This window comes from Malurus melanocephalus, unplaced genomic scaffold (assembly GCF_030028575.1).
Source record: "Malurus melanocephalus ecotype Western Australia unplaced genomic scaffold, MMel_1.1 scaffold_253, whole genome shotgun sequence".
Lineage (NCBI taxonomy): Eukaryota > Metazoa > Chordata > Aves > Passeriformes > Maluridae > Malurus > Malurus melanocephalus.
The window spans coordinates 138,859-157,311 of NW_026623485.1; the positions used below are offsets into that span (position 1 = coordinate 138,859).

The 18,453-nt window shown below is 46.7% G+C and overlaps 1 protein-coding gene across 4 annotated transcripts in view; it reads left to right on the top strand.

The window, feature by feature from the left end:
* Positions 1–18,453, top strand: part of KAZN (kazrin, periplakin interacting protein) — a 204,637-nt gene that overhangs the window by 122,215 nt on the left and 63,969 nt on the right. The window contains exon 1 of one of the 4 annotated variants that reach the window (XM_057375594.1): positions 9,407–9,536. The exons of the other annotated variants lie outside the window; for them this stretch is intronic. The gene's annotated coding sequence lies outside the window, so the exon portion shown is untranslated. Of the gene's footprint in view, positions 1–9,406; positions 9,537–18,453 lie in introns of those variants that run through there. 4 annotated transcript variants of the gene reach the window in all.

Sequence of the window (18,453 nt, forward strand, 5' to 3'; positions counted from 1 at the left end):
TCTCCTCCTCACTGTGCAGTTATCATGGGCATRGGCAGCATAAGAGAGATTTCACTCGTGTCTTGCTATGTGGTGATGCCAAGGGGCCAGGAGGACCTTTCTGCTCATGGCATCCTAAAATAGAYTTTTCTCTTTTTCCCTTTGATCTCGGTATCCTTTCATAGCTACAATGCAAAGACTTTGACTTTTGCCCGGGAGGCAATCAGTTACCTCTGTGCTGTTGCTATTTTGTGAGTAATCATCTCAGGCTGTTGAAAATGTACCATTTTCATCTCTTCAGAAATCTTCCCTGCTATTTGTTCTTCCAGAGCTGGAGAGCTGATACTGTAAAGAAGCCTGAGGAATTTGGATACTGCTGCCCAGTCGGGTATCGGGAGCGTTTTTGTACCATGCTTATCACAAGATCAAGGTCTTGCTGTACTATTACTCTTTCTAATGATTTCCTACATTGTTTCCCTTTGTCCTGCGTGGTTCAGGGGTTGAGGGAGCAACTAGTTTCATGCTCTAAAACAATTGCCTGTGCTGGAAAATAAATCTGTGCTTAGCAATGTTCCCATGGTTGCTTTAGATGCAGGGAACTGGCTGCAGATAACACCCCAGGTCCCTGCTACATCTTAGTCTTTGAAGATGTTAATTTAAATACCTTTTCTGGAGCTTTCCTATTCAAGAGCCTCATCTGGCATGGTTAGCATAATATTTAGATTGTCATTGCTTTAGGCTTTGTCCAGGGGAGTTGTAATGAAGCTCCAAAGGATGAGTAAGCTCAAGTAAACTGAAGYTGAAGGAGGACTTAATCCAGGGCTTTTGACTCCCCAGTTTGAAGTATAACCATGGAAATGGTGTTAGACTTGAAGGTGGGGAGAGGGATGTAGAAACAAATCCCAGTCTTAAAGTGGGGGAGATTAAGTGTGATTTTTGTGGGTTGGGCTCAGGCTCTCTCAGATAATCACTGGTGGGGCTGGGAGTCATCCAAAAGGACAGTCTGTCYTCTCATTACTTATTCTTTGTTCCTCCAGACACATCAGTGGACTTGGTGTTCTCTGTCTCTGGGGCTGARCGTGGAATTCTCAGATGCCAAACGAGGCTTTGGGCAGGGGCTCCTTGCCCAGCCTGGGGGTACAAACAGCTCTCCTTGAGCTCCATCCCTGTGCACCTGGCACTGAACCCCAGCACAGTGTGGAGCCAAACTTCCCTCTCCTTGTTMAAATTCAGCCCCCACAGTTCCTGGTTGCCAGCGAGGCGTGGGATCAGCGCTCTGGATCAGAGCAGAGCCCCGCGCTCGGAACGCCGCGTGCCACGCAAACCCCCAGGGAATCAGGCACCCAGAGACCTCATTCTGCAGGGTTTYTCATCCCTCACCTGTGGCATGCTGAAAGGTCAATGGGTTGTTCTTTATTGTCCTCTTCCTGTTTTTCATTTCTGTACAGTTTTACTGGAGACTTTATGGGTGATGTTTTTGGGTGTTGAGATGGATTTTGCGGAACCTCCGGCTGGATTATTTTGGTGTTTGGAAATGTGTTCTGTGGYAGTAGGAGGTGGGATGCATTTAGCTTTTCTTTAAGGAAAAGAAGCGGTCTCACCAGAATACAGAAATGAAATAACTGCTTTTGAAAGCTTTGAAGCCCTTCCTGTAGTCGGTTTGTCTGGAGGAGCTGCAGARGTGAGGAAAATCTCTTCCCAAGGCTTTCCTTCTGCACCTGTGGCCAAGGGGGGTGCCTGGAGGCTTGGAGGTGTGATGGGGAGGGTTTAGAGGTGAGGTGGAGTGATGAACATGGGCTGTGAGACAGCAGAGGCTCCCCAGGAGGACCAGGCGTTGATGGAGAGCAGCTTTAGAGATATCGATGGAGTGACACTGGCGGGAGGCAGCGGCTCCCAGAGACATCCCAATACCTCTCAGACCAGTTCTGGCTTCCACAATCTGATAAATTGCTTATTCCCTATTCTTGTCAGTGCTCTCCTTCCCCAAATCCCTGCAAGGAACCTCTGGGATGGGGACAGAGCTGATCATGGGCGATGCAGGCTGGCTGTTCCCACCTGGACTTGGTGTGGGTGGCTTTTGGGTCAGCTTTCTGCTTTTCAGCTTGATAAAATGATGTGTCTGTGTCTGAAAATTGGTGAACTGCAGAGACCTCTGCCTTGGAGTGCAGAAGATGAGCTGCAGCAGAGAAATGTTTTTGCACAGAGCAATTAGTGAGAAATGGGTTTTTGTCATGAGGATTTCTGACACTCGTGTGGCGGGAGAGCTGCAGTGGGCAGGGCTGTGTTTGCCCAGAGAAATGAAAAAAGCTCTTTTGCTTTTCAGATATTTGGTCAGCCAAAGTTTTAAGTACAGGAGGCTAGAATTTGCTGTTGGATCATTTGGGTGATGGGAAAGGAGCAGAGATGCCCACAGAAAGGTGGGATGTGATGCTATCCTAAGGGCATCCTGGGTCTCCTGTGGGCACCCAGAGTTTGGGAGAGGATCACCCAAAGAAGGAAAAGGGACAGAGTGATGCTCTTGATCCAGCCTTGGAGACTCATCCTTGTCCCTTGTTTCTTCTGTAAATGTTTTTCTGGCAGGAGCATCTCTTCCAGAACATCCGTAAATCCATTTCTCTCCTTTCTTGGTCCTTACAGAGTTATTCTGACTCACGTCTTTTCATGCCACTTCTTCCTCTAAATTAAGATTTCACAGATTTTAGAGGCTGTATCTGGGAACTGAATCCCTGGGTTTATCTGACAGGGAGCTGATGTGTCACAGCCTCTGCTGCTGCTGTCCTGTGCCTTCTCTTCTTTGTGGTCTCACTTTGCTGGGTGGCATCTGGGGGAGCATCCCAAACCCCTCCATCACCTCCTCTCTCATAGAATGGGTGTTCTCCCTCAGTGGGGAGCTAAATCAACTTTCTGCAGAAAGCAGCATGTATTGGAGGTGGGGGAAATGGCATTTGGTGTGAGTATGTGGGATGTGAAGAAGGGCAGGGAGCACAAAGGTGTCCTGATGCCTATCTGCAGGTTTTTCTCTGACTCTCTTTCACAGCAGCAATCAAACCTGGACAGTGACATGGCTGGGAAGTGGTTTGTTTTTTGGTTTTTTTTCTGCAGGAAAGGTAAAACAGAGCTTTAGCTCTGCTCCAGCAGAGTGAGGCCATTGACCACATTTGGAACCCAGAGCCTAAACCTTGAGTCTCTTGGGTTTCCTTTCCCTTTTAATTCTTACCAAATCATGACATTTGCAGAAATGGTCTCATATTATTATTTAATTTCAGCCAGAACATGAATTTGCAGCCATTCCCTCGGTCACTGTGGAGCTGGAGAGTTTTCCAGTGCCTGTGAGTGTGCACGGCACAGAGGTGATGAAGGCTGGCAGGGCACCCACACTGCTGCAGCCCTAAATTTTAACTAAATTCWGTCCATCCTCCATGGAAATGACCTGGGAAAAGCAGTGTGGGATCGCTGACCAATGGACTGAGTGGAGATCCCAGCACTGGGCTTGGGCAGCAGTCATGCCATTGCTAATTCCCAAAAACAGCTTCCTTGCTCTCTAAAAAACAGAATATCCCAAAATGCTTTGTTTTGGCTTCATCTGCTTTTTCAGATGTGCACAGCAGAATCCCATAACCTTTAGGGCTGAGTTAAAAGGTCTTTTTGTAAGATACTGGTTTGAGTGGCCTCTGCCTTCCAATCATAATTTTTTTTTCCAGGATATTTCCAATAGTTGTAAGATACGGTTGCAGGTCGAAACTTGCTGCAGGCACACAAGCACGGGAAGTGTTTGCCTATTTTCCAGGGAGATTTGCTCTGTTAGGGGTGGAAAGCAAAGCAAATTGATTCAAGGAATAGATTTGAGCAACTTCTGATGCTAAAGATTTGGATGGTCTAGGCACTCTCTTAAGCTGCGTGAGGAGGAAAAATAACATGTTAGGAGAAACCTGGAGGACTGCTGTAAAGGTTTTAGTGGACCAGACTGAGATTTTCAGCAGGAAAATCTCCAAATGCAGCTGCATTTTGAAGAGTAGCTGCCCTCTGATATGGCAGRGCTGCTGGAGGAGACCTGGGGGGACCCATTTTCATCTCAGAGCCCTCTCCCTCTGCAGTGTTCCACCAGAGTGACTCCTCAAGGAGGGTGTGAGGATGAGCAGAGCCCAGCTCCGAGTTGCTTGTTGGGCTTTTGATTCTCCCTGGAAGCTGAATGACGTCTTTGTGTGGTTTTGTGTAACAGCAGCACATTCAGAAAACCGATTTCTCATCCTGTGATGGTAAAATATTCTCTGTCTGTGTGTTCATCATTGTTTGTTCTAGCCTTAAATGCACCCAATTATTTGCTTTTATGTTTGTCAATTATTGCATTATCTGCTCGGGCAAAACCTGTTGTTTTATCCACTGCAGATTCTTAACATTAAGTCCTTGACCTTTTATATCCCCTATGGTATATCCAGAGCTGCTAAATGGCTTTGCCCAAATTTGTCATTTTTTTTTTTCTTGCCAAACTGATGGCTCAGGCAGGAAGCGTTTCAGGTAGAGACACGGTGTGCTCCCCACCACATTTGCATCGTGTAATTGAATCTGCAAAGATCGTTTTTGTCATCCTTGGGAAGGGAGCTTGTTTTAAARCCACACAGGGTTTGCTCAAATGAGCTTTAGTTTCCTGCATGATCTCCTTTCGCGGTCAAGAGAGGTCCAGAACTGACAGCTCAGGGTGAGAGGGCTGATTAATGGGGTTCTTAAATTTCCATGGAAAGCAGAGGGAGGTGGTGAGGCCAAAGCTCCTGTGGGAGGAAAAAAAAACCCTTAAAAATATAAAGCTCATAGCAGCATGGGTCTGAGAAAACACCGAAAAGCTACCTATTTAGTGAAAAGCTGCATTTAATATCAAAATGTTCTGGTTTGGGGTAGCACATTGTAACATAAGCAAAGATGTTGTAGGATTTATCAACTGGCAGGTACCCTGAACAGGGCTCACGAGCCACCTTGCCCTGCCTGCCCATGCTCTCATGCCCCTGTCATTGCCTGGTGGGAGGAAAAAAAAACCCTTAAAAATATAAAGCTCATAGCAGCATGGGTCTGAGAAAACACCAAAAAGCTACCTATTTAGTGAAAAAGCTGCATTTAATATCAAAATGTTCTGGTTTGTGGTAGCACGTTGTAATATAAGCAAAGCTGTGGTAGGATTTATCAATTGGCAGGTACCCAGGCAGTTGTGCAGGTTCAGGATGGGTTCCTGCAAGGCCCTGGTGTTGTGGTGTTGCTTTCAGTGGGTTGGTGAGACAGAGCTGGGACAGCCTGGGAGCAGAGGGGCTGAGTGGATTGTCACCACTGGGACAAGGGTCCCCCCAGCACATCCCCAGTGCTGTCTGCCCCAGTTTGGGATCTGCTGAGTGCACAGGGATCAAAGGAGGGAACGGGGTGAGCAGGGAATGCTGAACAGGGGTGAGGTGCCACCTTGCCCTGCCTGCCCATGCTCTCATGCCGCTGTCATTGCCTGGTGGGAGAAAAAAAAAGAAACCCTTAAAATATAAAGCTCATAGCAGCATGGGTCTGAGAAAACACCAAAAAGCTACCTATTTAGTGAAAAAGCTGTATTTAATATCAAAATGTTCTCATTTTGGGGCAGCACGTTGCAATAGAAGCAAAGATGTTGTAGGATTTATCAGTTAGGAGGTACCCAGGCAGTTGTGCAGGGTTCAGGATGGGTTCCTGCAAGGCCCTGGTGTCGTGGTGCTGCTTTCAGTGGGTTGGTGAGACAGAGCTGGGACAGCCTGGGATCAGAGGGGCTGAGTGGATTGTCACCACTGCTCCCAAGGGTCCCCCCTGCTCGTCCCCAGTGCTGTCTGCCCCAGTTTGGGAGCTGCTGAGTGCACAGGGATCAAAGGAGGGAACGGGGTGAGCAGGAACTGCCTGCCCATGCTGTCATGCCCCTGTCATTGCTGGCTCTTTTCCAGCTCCAGGACTGCCTCACACTCTCAGAAGTTGCTCAGGGGCTGCTCAAGCTTTGCTGGAGCTCTGTGAAGGTCTGCAGTGGTCGTGGATCCCGGGACAGCTCCCAGTGTGACACCCAGAACCATCCGCCACTCGTTTCAGGCAGAGCAAAGCTTCAAAGAGCACTTTGCATTTTGCCACCTTTGCAGAGAACCTTTTAATGCGCTTTTCCTCCTTGGACATGCATAATTTCCAGTGCATTTTGGTAAATGATGTAATTTAACACATCTCCYGTGCCCTGCTTATCGCTGTCATTTCTGAGTGCACTCATTAGGGACCGGTTTGATTTTGGGCGTAATTCCTCTGCTAGGCACATTTACTGMACGTCTTTGATTCAGCATTTCACGTGTGGCAGGATTAATGGAAAGCACTTTGCTAAAGAGGTTTGAATACCTTGTAGGTTCTTTCAAGATTTTTTTTTTTTCCCCCATTTAAATGGAGCTGTATTATCCTGGGCTGGGGTTTCTTTTTGCTGCTGTTGTGGTTTGTGGACTGTAGTGTTTCCTCTGCTGCTGGGGTTGGGCTGCCACASACCAGGGCAACTGTAGCTCCTGGAAACAGCCTGGTGCAAAATCTGGATGTAGGATCTCGACTGTTTTATATCTGTTTTATTTTGGTTGGGGAAATGTGTGTGAAAAAGCCACGAGAGCTTTACCTGTTAATTAGCGTGACAATACTGTGGTAATGACCACCCTGCAGGATTAAAAGCCCATATTCAGATAAGCATTAACTGTGCTTGTTGGCAGATACACGATGCAGATAATAGCAGAGGAGCAGAGCTGGCTGGGCTGTCAGTGACAGCCTGTCCATACTGTGATTTCAGCTCAGACACCTTTGACCTCATCGTGTTCAGTCAAACCTGCCTTTGCACAGCCACATTTTCCAGTGGATGGGAATATTGTGCAGGGAGAAATCMAGCAAATCCTTCCTGGTGAGCCTTGGGAGCAGCAAAAGCAGTATTTATACCCTTGAGATGTAAATTTGCATGGCTGTGCCTGKTTTAGGGCCTTTATCAACCTCCTGATAACCCTGGCTCTCGAGCACGTGGGATTTGGTGCTGCTGTGAAGGTTCCTCTAATTTCAAAGGGTTGTTTCCACCCCTCGGTGCCATCCTTACACCAGGAGTTGGGTCAGGGCTAGGATAAAGAGAATTTGGTGTCAGACACCTGTGAGGATGTGTAGGATCCTCCAGTGTGCTCTGAGCTGGGAGCAGCTGAGCTTTTGGATTCTCTTGAAGAAAGAAAATTACCCGAGCCTTGAAGACTTGCTGTGATTCATTCCGGTCCCTTTTAGTTGCAGCTGTACATAAAGACTCGAAATTGGGGGATATTTTGCTGAACTGCAGTTTTTGTGAGGTAGCTCTCATTTGCTAATTCATTTTCGGTCGTTTCTGCCGATGTAAGTACAAGCTCATTCTGCAGTGATGTTTTTCATCTTTCCTGGACTTGAATCAGCAAATGAGTGTTGATATCCTTGTGGCAATCTGGTGAGGAGAGGGGAAGCAGAAAAAATCAAGCAATGTTCTGAAGATGATTTTGTTCATTTTTTATTTCAATGGCCAAAGCCACTTAGCAAACCAAGTATTTYGAGTAAGAAGAGAGCTGGGTATTGTTGGCTAAAAGCAGATGGATGTAGTGCTGGAGGTAACTGGTAGGAAGTTATTAAATATATTCTGGTTCCTTTGCAGCACTTTTTCRGCATATCTTAACTTTCTTGAAGTGTGTGTGCAGGGTTTAGAGGGTGATACCATTAATTAGACCAACAGGAAAGACTAATAGAAAAGTTTAACCCTCTTTAGCACACTGGGTTTATCCCTGATTATCAGAGCTGCTCTGATCTTATGGTAAATCTGTGTGTACATGTCATTAGGAAAGTAGGATTAAATTGGTAATTAATAACACCAAGAAGTTTTCATCACTGAAAAATAGTGAAAAATGGTAAGGAAAACAAATCACCACAGAACTTTGAATATAGATTAAAAAAATGAAGGTTTCTCTATTCCAGTCTGTCAGGGAACAAGGGGTGAGGAGGAATGGGTTACTGTGGGATGCTATGGCTGAGGCTCAAAGTCAAGGAGGATGCCAAAGTGTTGTCCTGGGCAATACACAACCAATTCTTTCTGAATTTTGCCCAAAATAATGCTGGGTGAAGCCGAGGCCAAGCATCTATGTTCGTTCACTGCTGCAGCAGCGTCTCCGCTCCCCGGGGAGAGAGGAAGGGCGTGCGGGAGAGCCGCGTTCCTCACTGGAGACTTGTTCTGGGAGTTATTAGGAGTATTCTCACGCTGAGGGGATGTCAGGCGCTGAACTCCGCAGGCACCAGAGCCGTGTGTGTGTCTGTGTGACGAGTGCCAGCAGAGAATGGCGATGAGGATCGTGCCGGGCCGGGATCCGCACGCAGCGATTTCCTTCCATCCCGGCCAGCCCGGGCTTGCTCCGGTGGTTATTTCACCTCTTGTAAACTGGTGGCTGGCAGGGAAGATCAGCTGCTTTCTGATGAAATCTCGAACCTAGGTTTAGGTTTTTTTAGTTTATTTTTTTTTTTATGATGGGGAACGGCACAACCAGATTTTTGCAGCGGATGCTACCTGCGCTGGAATTTTTATCTTTGCTCTTCAGCATTTCTTTTCAAGCTTGTTTGCACAAGGCTGAGCTGCTTGGCGAAAACGATTCCTGTGCTTTTTTTTAACCTGTTGCACGGCTCCTCCCGTGCTTTTCCTGCTGTGGAAATGAAGGTGGATAACCGGAGCTCCCGTTGTGTGCCTGCGCTCCGACAGACACAAAGCAGCGAGCTCCTTATCAGCGCCTCGCCGATAAACCGGGGCACAAAAGCCTTGGCGGGGACCCACATCTCCTACTTATTTGGAGATTAAAAAAGCTCTTGAGGGCTTCGGTTTGTTGTGAAAGTTAATTGCGAAGCCCTCGAAGCTTGGCAGGGCTCCCCCGGCGAGACTCGTCACGCCGGAGCCGAGCCCTGGGGCAGGTGCGGGGCTGGTCCGGRCGGGTCGGGGAGGGCTCGGCTCCTCCGGAGGGCATTTCACCCCAAAAACACCCAGCAGGAGATGCASAATCCTCAGGGGGTGCCGGTCCCAGGGTAGCGGGCGAGATGATCCCACCCATSCCATTAATCTCCCCGCTGGCTGCATCGCCTCTTCGGTGTAATTAAAGGCTGAGTTTGGGAAAGGCTGCCCCATCGTGCTTGCGTCAAATCCTGTCTGGAGGTGCCTGCGAGCGGGGTTGGCTGTTCAAGGGTTTTCCCAGCTCTGCTTTTTTTGCCCGACGCCCTTCCTGACCCGCCAAGCCTTGCTGTCCTAAACACTGCGACCTGGTTGGGTGTTTGGGGTTGTGACCCGCACCCCAAACCCTGCTCTTGGAGGTGCTCCAGGTGAGAGGTGAGTGCTGTCGGGTGTAGGAACCCAGCCTTGCCCCGTTCACTCGCATTTCAATCGGTTCACCATGGGAACATTCCACACTGCTGCTGCTCTCAGAGGTGGAACCTTCTCCTGAGCCAGAGGCTGCTCAGCACAGTCCTGAGAGAAAACTAGGAATAAGAATCAAGCCGTGTGATTGTGGAGGGACAAGGTTTGTTGTTTTCATTTATTTATTGATTATTAAACGCTTTCTGATGGCTGCTACCTGTGCAAAATCTTACACACCCGCTGGCTGAGGGATCTGGTGCACCATAGGTGGGTGCTGAGGTCACGGATCCGTGCTGGACATCTGTGGTGGTGGACACTGAGGATCACTGTTGTGGGGCTGGACAGCTTGGTCCAAACTGGACAGTATCTATCTGTGTTGTTTTGGGTTTTAGTTTTCATTATAACCTCCTGTGGGGTTTTTTGGGGGGTTTTTTTTTGGGGTTTTTTTTTGTTAATTCCAAGAGCTGTGTGTGATATGCATTGGGGAAAGCATGTGGGGACCTGCTCAATCATAAATTCAGAGAACAGATGGGGTTTTAAGGGACTTTAAAGATCATTCAGTTCCAATCTCCAGCCATGGGCAGGGACCCCTTCCACTAAACTGGGTTGCTCCAAGCCCCATCCAGCCAATTCTCATAAGAGGGGACAGAAGATCCCACATAGTCACAAGGAGGATGAACAGAACATTCCCCATTTTAATCTCCATCCTTCATTTAAAATAAATAGAAATACTGCCCTGTTGGTATTTTTCTGCCCAAGCTCTGATGAAAAAATAGTAAATATTACTGACCCGGCAGCACAAATGAAAGGAGAATGAGAAGCAATGTATGAAATGGACTGTCAGCYGGTTTTTGTGTTTTTCTATATTGGTCTTATGGCATTTCTGTGGAAGAGGCCGGATACAAAGTTCTCTTACATAATGCTCACATCACTGGAGTATGATTGTATCTGACTGTCACAGATGAGGATGCTGTATTTATGTCTCAGTGAATTTCATTCCTCGGTTTGTGTGTCCTCTGACCTCTGGGGAATATCACAAATCCACTGTTAYGGAGTACAGTGGCACATTTGATTTACCAACTCCATTAGTGATCTGGTTGAAGGGAGAAACAACACGTTAATTAAATTCACAACTGATGATAAACTTAGTGTTGCAAACAGCGGGCAAGACAGTGATTTAGGATGGAAACATAAATAAGGGATGGCAAACTGGGAAGCAAATGCCATTGTGCTCGTGGTAGCTGGGAAAAATGTGGAGATTGGGGATTTAGTGAGAAAATAATGCTTACAGTAAATAAGGGTGTTGGGCTGTGTCTGTGTTTGATTTTGACCAAAATCAGTGTTGCCATAGGTCCTGCAGACTTAGACTGGGCAGTGCTGAGTGGTTACACTCAGGACAAATTAACAGTTTTTTAAAAGCCCCCAACCTACAGGTTGTCAGGCACTGAGTATTTTGGCACTGCTGTGTTGGTGGCATTAACATAAATTCAAGCTGACCTGAGTGCACTGGGATGAAAACAAACATTTACCCTCGGAAAATCCTCCGACTGAATGTGAATTTCACCATTGGCTCTGGGCTCTTTCGTGTTTTGCATTTCTTTTCTGTGGGTTTTTGTATTGAAAACAAACAACTTGGCTTCACCTTGGCTTGGAGTTAACTTCTTCTCCAGTAATTTTCTCTTTCCCATGCATTGACACAGCGGCAGAGCTGCAAGGAAGCAAGAGGTTGTACAGTTTCAGCTTGGATTGAAAATGTTTTCCAGCGTAATGCAAAATCCCTGAATTAAAATCTGGCTCGTTTCTCTTGAAGGATCTACACTTCCAAACGTTCCTACGTGAGATTTTTTAAGTGCCCCACCAGTTCCAGGCTTTGGTGTGAAGAGCCACATGCTCCAAGTTAAATTAATGTATAGTGGGGTCTTGGCCCCTGCCTGTGCATCACCCCCTCCCCTCTGCTCTTTGGGTTCTGTTCCTGACCTTCCTAATTGTCTCCAGCTGAAACTCTCTCTTCAAAGTGAGCTCAGATGGAAAATATTTTTGTGTGAAGTATTAACACATTCTTTTGGGGGAAAAACCTCTTTTGAAAGGTGGAGTAAGGTAGAACATTAAATCAAAGATGCCTTGTTTTAGTAAAGGTGTCTGTTGATTACCTGTGTGGAGAAAAATGCTGTAAATCCAGCTGAGAGTTAGTGTGTTGACCACTACAAGGGACAGTTTAACCAAAAGTCTTTTTTTTTCACCTAACTTGGTGTAGGCTATCAGAGAGAGACACTTGGGGATGTGTTTGCAAGGAATGGCATTAATTATTGAGGGCTGAGCTAAATAAAATTAATTTTGAACAGGAAGTGAGTTGCTTTGTCCTTGTTGCAACCTCCAGCCCACACGAGCAGCACTCAGGTTATTAAAAGGCYGTTTCAAACTGAAGAAGAATTTCACTATCTTTCTTGTTGGTTGGAAGGAGGATGTTATTTTAAAGATCAATGACCTTTGTTCAGGTGCTATTATACCATCTCAAAGACACTTAGAGTTTAGGATTTCTTTATTTAAAAATTATTATCCAATCAACATTTTGGGTTTTTTTCTCTAAAGGTTTTTTTTTTGTTTTTTTTTGAGCTATATTTTCTTTTTTCTTCTGTGCTATACCTTGGGGTACAATTAGGAGTGTGTTCTGCAGCTGAGCTGTGTCAGGACTGCAGCGAGCATTAAAGCCCTTGAAAGGTAAATATTGCAGAGAACGGAACAGCTAGTAGTTTTGGCAAAAAAAAAAAAAAGAAAGCCAACAGCATTTTTGGGATTTATTCACCCCTTGGTGTTTGAAGATTGCAGGGGGAGGTTGAGGACTTGGAGGATCTTTTTGCACACCATGAACATCTGTCATAGAATCTCTGCAGAGATCACAGAATGATTTGGGTTGGGGCTTTAAAACCCATCCCATCCCACCCCCTCCATGGGCAGGGACACCTTCCACTGTCCCAGGCTGCTCCCAGCCCTGTCCAGCCTGGCCTTGGACACTGCCAGGGATCCAGGGGCAGCCACAGCTTCTCTGGGCACCCTTCCCACCCTCACAGGGAAGAATTCCTTCCCAATATCCCATCCATCCCTACCCTCGGGCTCGGGATCTGTGTGCTGTGTTGGTAACCATGGCTGGGTCAGTAACCAAAGGGCTGAACGGGGCACCAGGGTGTGTTTGACCAAAAGCACAGGTTTGAATAGTCCTGGGATGGGGAAATGCTGCAACATCCATGGGGGCACTCATGGGATGGACAACAGGAGCTGTTATATAGGACAGGGCTGAGCCTGGATAATGTGCAGCACAGGGGGCCTGGTGATATTAAAGGAAAACTGAGAATGTGCTGAGTGCTCCGAGGCATCCCTGCTTCCCCTGGCTGTTATCTGTGCAGCATCCCCGTCCCCCACCCCATCCCCTCCTCACAAAGCAATTACATTCACAGGAGTGGGCTCGCTCCCAGTAACAGCCTCCCCAGCCTGGGGATGTGTCGTGGACAAAGCAACGCTCTGAGCAGCAAAGGCAATGTCTTAATATGAGTTTTCAGCAATTTTAAGGTGAATTGCATTCATTGGGTTGTGATAGGCTTCAAAAGTTCCTGCTGTTTGATGTGTCGGACGAGATCAGTCGCTATTTTGGAACGTTAATTTATACAATTCAGATCACACTTGTAGGGTTTTTTTGTTTCCCAGCGTTTCTTGTTTTACTAATTGCAATTGTTTCACGTCCTCTAATCTATTATACTTTTTAATAAGGCATATAATTCATTATTTAGGTGGTAGTGTTCTGATAATTAGATGGGTTATTTTTGTCAGTGCTGATTAGTTGGTAAGTACAGATTAATATTTGAAGACTTGATGTGGTCTCTTGCTATTTGAGTTTCAAAGAGGTGATGTGGCACTTGTTTCATGATATTCCCAACAACTTCATCCCTTCCAGCTCCAGGAAAGTGCCGACAAATTGCAAAGAGGCTTTGAAAGCCTCTGGATCTTTTTTCCCTTGTAAAACTCGTATTAGAAAAATGCCAACTGAAAGTGAAGCTCCCTGTGCACGCAGCAGCRCCGGGTGCCACGGGGGTCTGTACCCTAAATTTTTTTGGGTGCACAAGCACCATCCTGCACACTGCAGGGCAGAGACCTGCCGCTTGCTGGATATGTCCTAGAAAAGCCTTGTCCCTTCACAAATAGAAAGCCTTGGCCTTTTTTTTTTCCCCCTGGAGTTAATTGCAGCGTGGGACAATGTGGCCTTTGTGTGCCTGTCCCTGCGCTGGGGACGGTTTCTCCTCTCCCCCCCTGCAGAGCTGGCAGCGATTCCAGTCTCTCCCTCGTACAGAAGCTTTTTTGCAGGATTAAGGCTTTTTTAGCTTTGCTGCTGMCCAGTTAGTGAAGGAAGGCTGAAGGAGGGGGCACCTGCAAAGTGCCAGGAGCCGGGTGTGGATTTTGGGGGGTGAAATATCCCCGTATTCCCCCACCCCTGCCAGCCAGACCGAGCGAGGCGGCGGATGCGCCGCAGCGTAATGAAGCGTGTGTTTGTGGAGTTTGCAGCTTTCTGCCTTGTCCAGGATAAAACTGAGCCCGTGCTGCTGGGAGAGATGATGTCGTTGGAACTGAGCCACTGCATTATTTGAGACCAGATCTCTGGGAAGAGGGAATCAACCAAATGAWTTTTAGTCACTTCCCCTACCAAGGAAACCACAGCGCTCTTTGGTGGCTCCTTCTCGCTGCAGCCTCCGTGCTTTAGCAGATGGCTCCAAACACAAATAAGCCTCAGGGATGCCTGGCAGTGCCTGTGACCCTGGGGAAAGTAGAAACCACATCGGAAATGAGCAGGGATAAGGAGATGCCRAACGTTTTTCTTGAGCAAATAAACGTGGCAGAGGGGCTGTCAGGATAAGCTCTGTGCGTTTATCAGCACCTTGGGCACACCTCGGGCCAGCCCTTTGTGCCACCCCAAAATGCCAGGGGGGCTCCTGCTCCTGGCTGGTTTTTGGGCACCTGTGATAATGGTGATCTCTATATCCACAAAGGTTTTCTGGGGTTTAGTTTACATGTGTTTCCAGAGCCCCTCTGCCTGAGGATGGGAGCTGAAGTGATGGAGATGCTCCCCTTGGAGTTACTGGGGTGTGAATTTGGCACTCGCCATCCCTTTSGTGTGGAGATCCACCTGTGAACAATGGGGTGATGGTTTCATGGATTTGGAGATGAGTTCACAGCCCAGCCTGGAAAAGGAGGGCAAGAAAAGGATTTATTAAAGTGGAAACAGGAGGGATGCTGAGAGCTTCCATACTTCCCCTGTTTTCGAGTCTGTTGGGCTGTGGAAATAAATTGGGGGCTCATCAACTGGAATTGGGGGACAGCAGGGTCTGGGGACAGCCAGGAGGGCAGAGCTGGAGCAAAGAGGACTCATGATGTCTCCATTGCCCCACTGCAGTTCTGCCAGGCAGCCTGGGAATTCCAGCCCCGATTCACTTGGGCTGTGGTGCTGGAATCACACACCCTACGAGAAATGGCTCGTGTTTATGCAAGCYCTCGCTGCTGCAGGAGAGGGGGGTCAGAGAGTAACTTGGTTAAGCGGCCRGATTGCCCTGGTGTGTTTGCCACAGGATAATGGAAAATTCCTGTGAGGAGCAGCGCTTGATCTGGGGCCAGAGGGAACAGGATGGAGTCTATTCCACCAGCACAACGACACAGGAGTACACTGTGCATCTTCCGCTGCCTGCTGCCAATGTTTTCATAGGCTTGAGATTTCATTTTGGAGAAGAAGAGGATCYGCAGGCAAGGCCAGCTTTTTGCCTTGTGCCCTCCCACACCGCCTGGGAGCCGTTCCCTTGTATAAATGTGGAGAACCACATGCACAGAGCCCGTGACAGCTTTGTTTTCTGCTTCCCAGGAGCACGGGAGGAAATCAGGTCCCTGTGGTCCTGACACAGCACATGGGCTATGCTGACACCAACGAGAGCCTTTGCATCCTCCTCCTCTCCTTCAGTGGATTTGGGTCCATCCTGCTGCAGGACTATCAATAACTACCATCAGAATTTGTGGAGTTAAAGGGAATCTTCAAAAAGTAGTGTCTAGTAAAAGCCTATGCAAGGAAGTTTTAATATCTCTTAGGACTTTGTGGCATCTTTGTGTTACAAATCCATTTGTGCCATGAGGCTTTAGACTGCAGGATTCAACTYGCTGTTCTTAGACTGTTATCGCTAATAAAATGACTTTGCACTTTGATAGCCTTTCACTCCAGGATCTAAAAGTACTTAAAAATGTTAATGAATTAAGCTTCTTGATAGCTCTTGAGTGCAGCTCTTTGTACAGGCATTTGGTCCAAAGCCTACTGAAGTCAGTGGAAAGTTGTCTGTGTCATTAGCTCTGGCAAATCCCTTAATCTGTCTGTCCCTGCTTGTCCCATCCTCAGCCAGAGCTGATGGCACAGGCATCTTCTCATGCCAGGAGCCCTCAGCATTTCCTCAGTGGGATTTTTTTTTCTTGTTTTTCTGCCTGGTTCCACTGCTGAGGAGCATGTAGAGGTGGCAGCACTTTGAAGGTGAGGGAGGGGATTTAGGGCTACCTCTCTTGTCTGATGTTGTGCTGTGATTTGGATTTAGGAGGAGTCTGGGTTGGAAATTACCTAAAATAATGCTGTGAGAGAAAGCCCTGGTATCCCAACAGCGATTCAGTGCAGAGCCCTAGCTCTGTGCTCTTCATTTCATTGTGGGCCTGCTCAAGGGGTGGTGGTTTCCTCCAGTGTGAAGATTTCCAGTTCAAGATCATCCAGTGGGCTTTATTCATTCACCCATTTTTAATTTGTTGGAGATTTGCTATTAGTTTAAACATTTGGGATCATGCTTCGGAGAAGATGGCTCCTTCTGCTGTGGGATGTGGCCATGGACAGGAGGAGGGGAGGGCTGAACTCTGGGGTGGAATGATGCTGATGGAAGCTCTTTTGATCCAGTTCATGGCTGTCAACTGAGCTAGCAGGGGAATTCTTCTTCTTGCTGTATTAAAGAAGATAAAAGCMGCTCTGCCCCTGGCAAAGCCATAGACACAAGACACTGTGAGCATCTTGACTCCCTTTCCTCTCCCAGACATCTGATGGGTCGTGTAATGTCCTTACATCTGATCAGCCATGACAATCTCTATTTTATGGATTTTCACTCCTTGTCACCCTGTTACAATCTGCCCTCTCCGCTACCTTTCATTAATTGTCTCTCAAAACTATCTTGTCGCTGCTCTGATGATTTTTTCCAGTGGATAAGCCTGTTAGGGGTAATCTGGTTTGCTGAATTTCCTTTCTGCTGGGCAATCTCCTTAATAGCTGCCTCAGAGGATTTCATCCTGTTTGGTTTAAGGATGTGGCTTCAGATAAATATTCTGTTTCTCCATGGTTCTTCTGCTGATTAAGGTCTGTTCTTTCTCCTCAACAGTGTCCTAAAATGATGAGCAGGAAGAGTTTCATGGAGACTTTGTGTGTGTTTGATACTTCTGAGCAAACTGTGTTGGCCAAGATGGTCACAATTCAATGTTGATTTCGGATCAATAAAATGTGATTTTGGATCACTGTTGATTTTGGGTTTTGTGTCAACCTGGRCAGCTCAGGGGCCAAAACAAAGGGAAGAGGAATTATGAGGGAGAGAAAAGAGTTTTAACCCTTAAACGTGACATTGCTCATACAACAAGGTATCTGATTGTTGGGGTTTCTCCTTGGGACATCACAAAGGGGATAAGAAAGAGGCCAAAAGGCAAAAGTGCATCCCCTGTTTATCCATTTCCCACCTATGCAATAATTAATAGCATCATTTGATCTCTTTTTCAGAATTTTACCAAACTTCAGACGTTTGCCATCACTGCTCCTTTGTAAAAAGCTCTTTTTCAGCACTTTTAAAAACAAACCCTTTCCATACGTGCTTCAAGGAGGCTTTTTCTTTTCCCTGTCCAAATCAGYTCTGGATGGAGGGTCAGGAGATTACAATTCTGTTCCCTGAGTTGCTGTCGAGCTGCTGAATGATCTTCAGCAATTCGTTTGATCTTTCTGCGCCTCATTCTCACAAATAAGGATGCTGGTAATAACTTTCTATTGTTAAAGCTCTGGTAATAACTTCCCATTGTTAAAGCTCTTAAAGCCCTGTATGGAAAATGCTSCATAGGACTTAGAGTAATTATTGTCATCATTTGCAAGCGAAGGTGCTGGAAATAAAAGTTTCTGCAATAGGGTGCCTTAGTTCTTCTTGTTAAAGGGAATTATTAGAATAATTTGGCTGGAATGACCAATAAAATATGAATAAGGCAACTGCCTTTATTGATTTAATGGTTGAGCTAGGTGTTAAGAGAAATGGGRGGAGGGTGTGGGTTTCCATTTGAAGCATCCTGGGAATAAAGGAAAGTCTGTGCTGACTGTGGCTGAATTTGTTCTTGTCTGCCATCTAAACAGTGCACAGGTTCCTTGTACATAATGGCACCGTGCCATCATGGCCATTATTGACAAAAACCAGCCCAAACACAAACCCAGCAGCAGCTCAGCACCAAAACTCCATCAAACAAGCCCAAAGCCAGGGATTTCTCCTGATTTCTCCTCCCACGGCTCCTTTGTGGTCTGTGGCTGCCCAGGTGATCTCTCCTTGCAGCAGAGGTGGTATAACACTGACTGTGATTGTCCATGTGGGATCCAGATCCAGCAGGCAGAGCTGCATTAGGGTAACGAAGGCTTAGATAAGTTTTCTCTGTACATTTCTCAACTCCTGGCATCCTCCCTGTCCCTCATTGCCTCTAATTTTTACAGCTTGCTAAAAATAGGTCTTGGAGAGCACTTGGGGCTGTTGAGACGGAGACAAAGCAAAGACCATAAATCAGCTGACAGCTCATTTCCTTATAGCAAATATCCTACTCTTATGACTTTATGTTTAGATTAAAGAAGGAATAAAATGCATTGGGAACTTGGTTTGGTTACCGTGTGTTTCAGTTGCGTTTCTTTTTCTTTTAATGAATAACAAAGTAAGAGATGCAAATCATATCGGAAAGACCTAAACTGTGCAAAAGTTTTTATCCTTTATCTCAGATCTGGGGGGTTTGGGTGCTGGTGT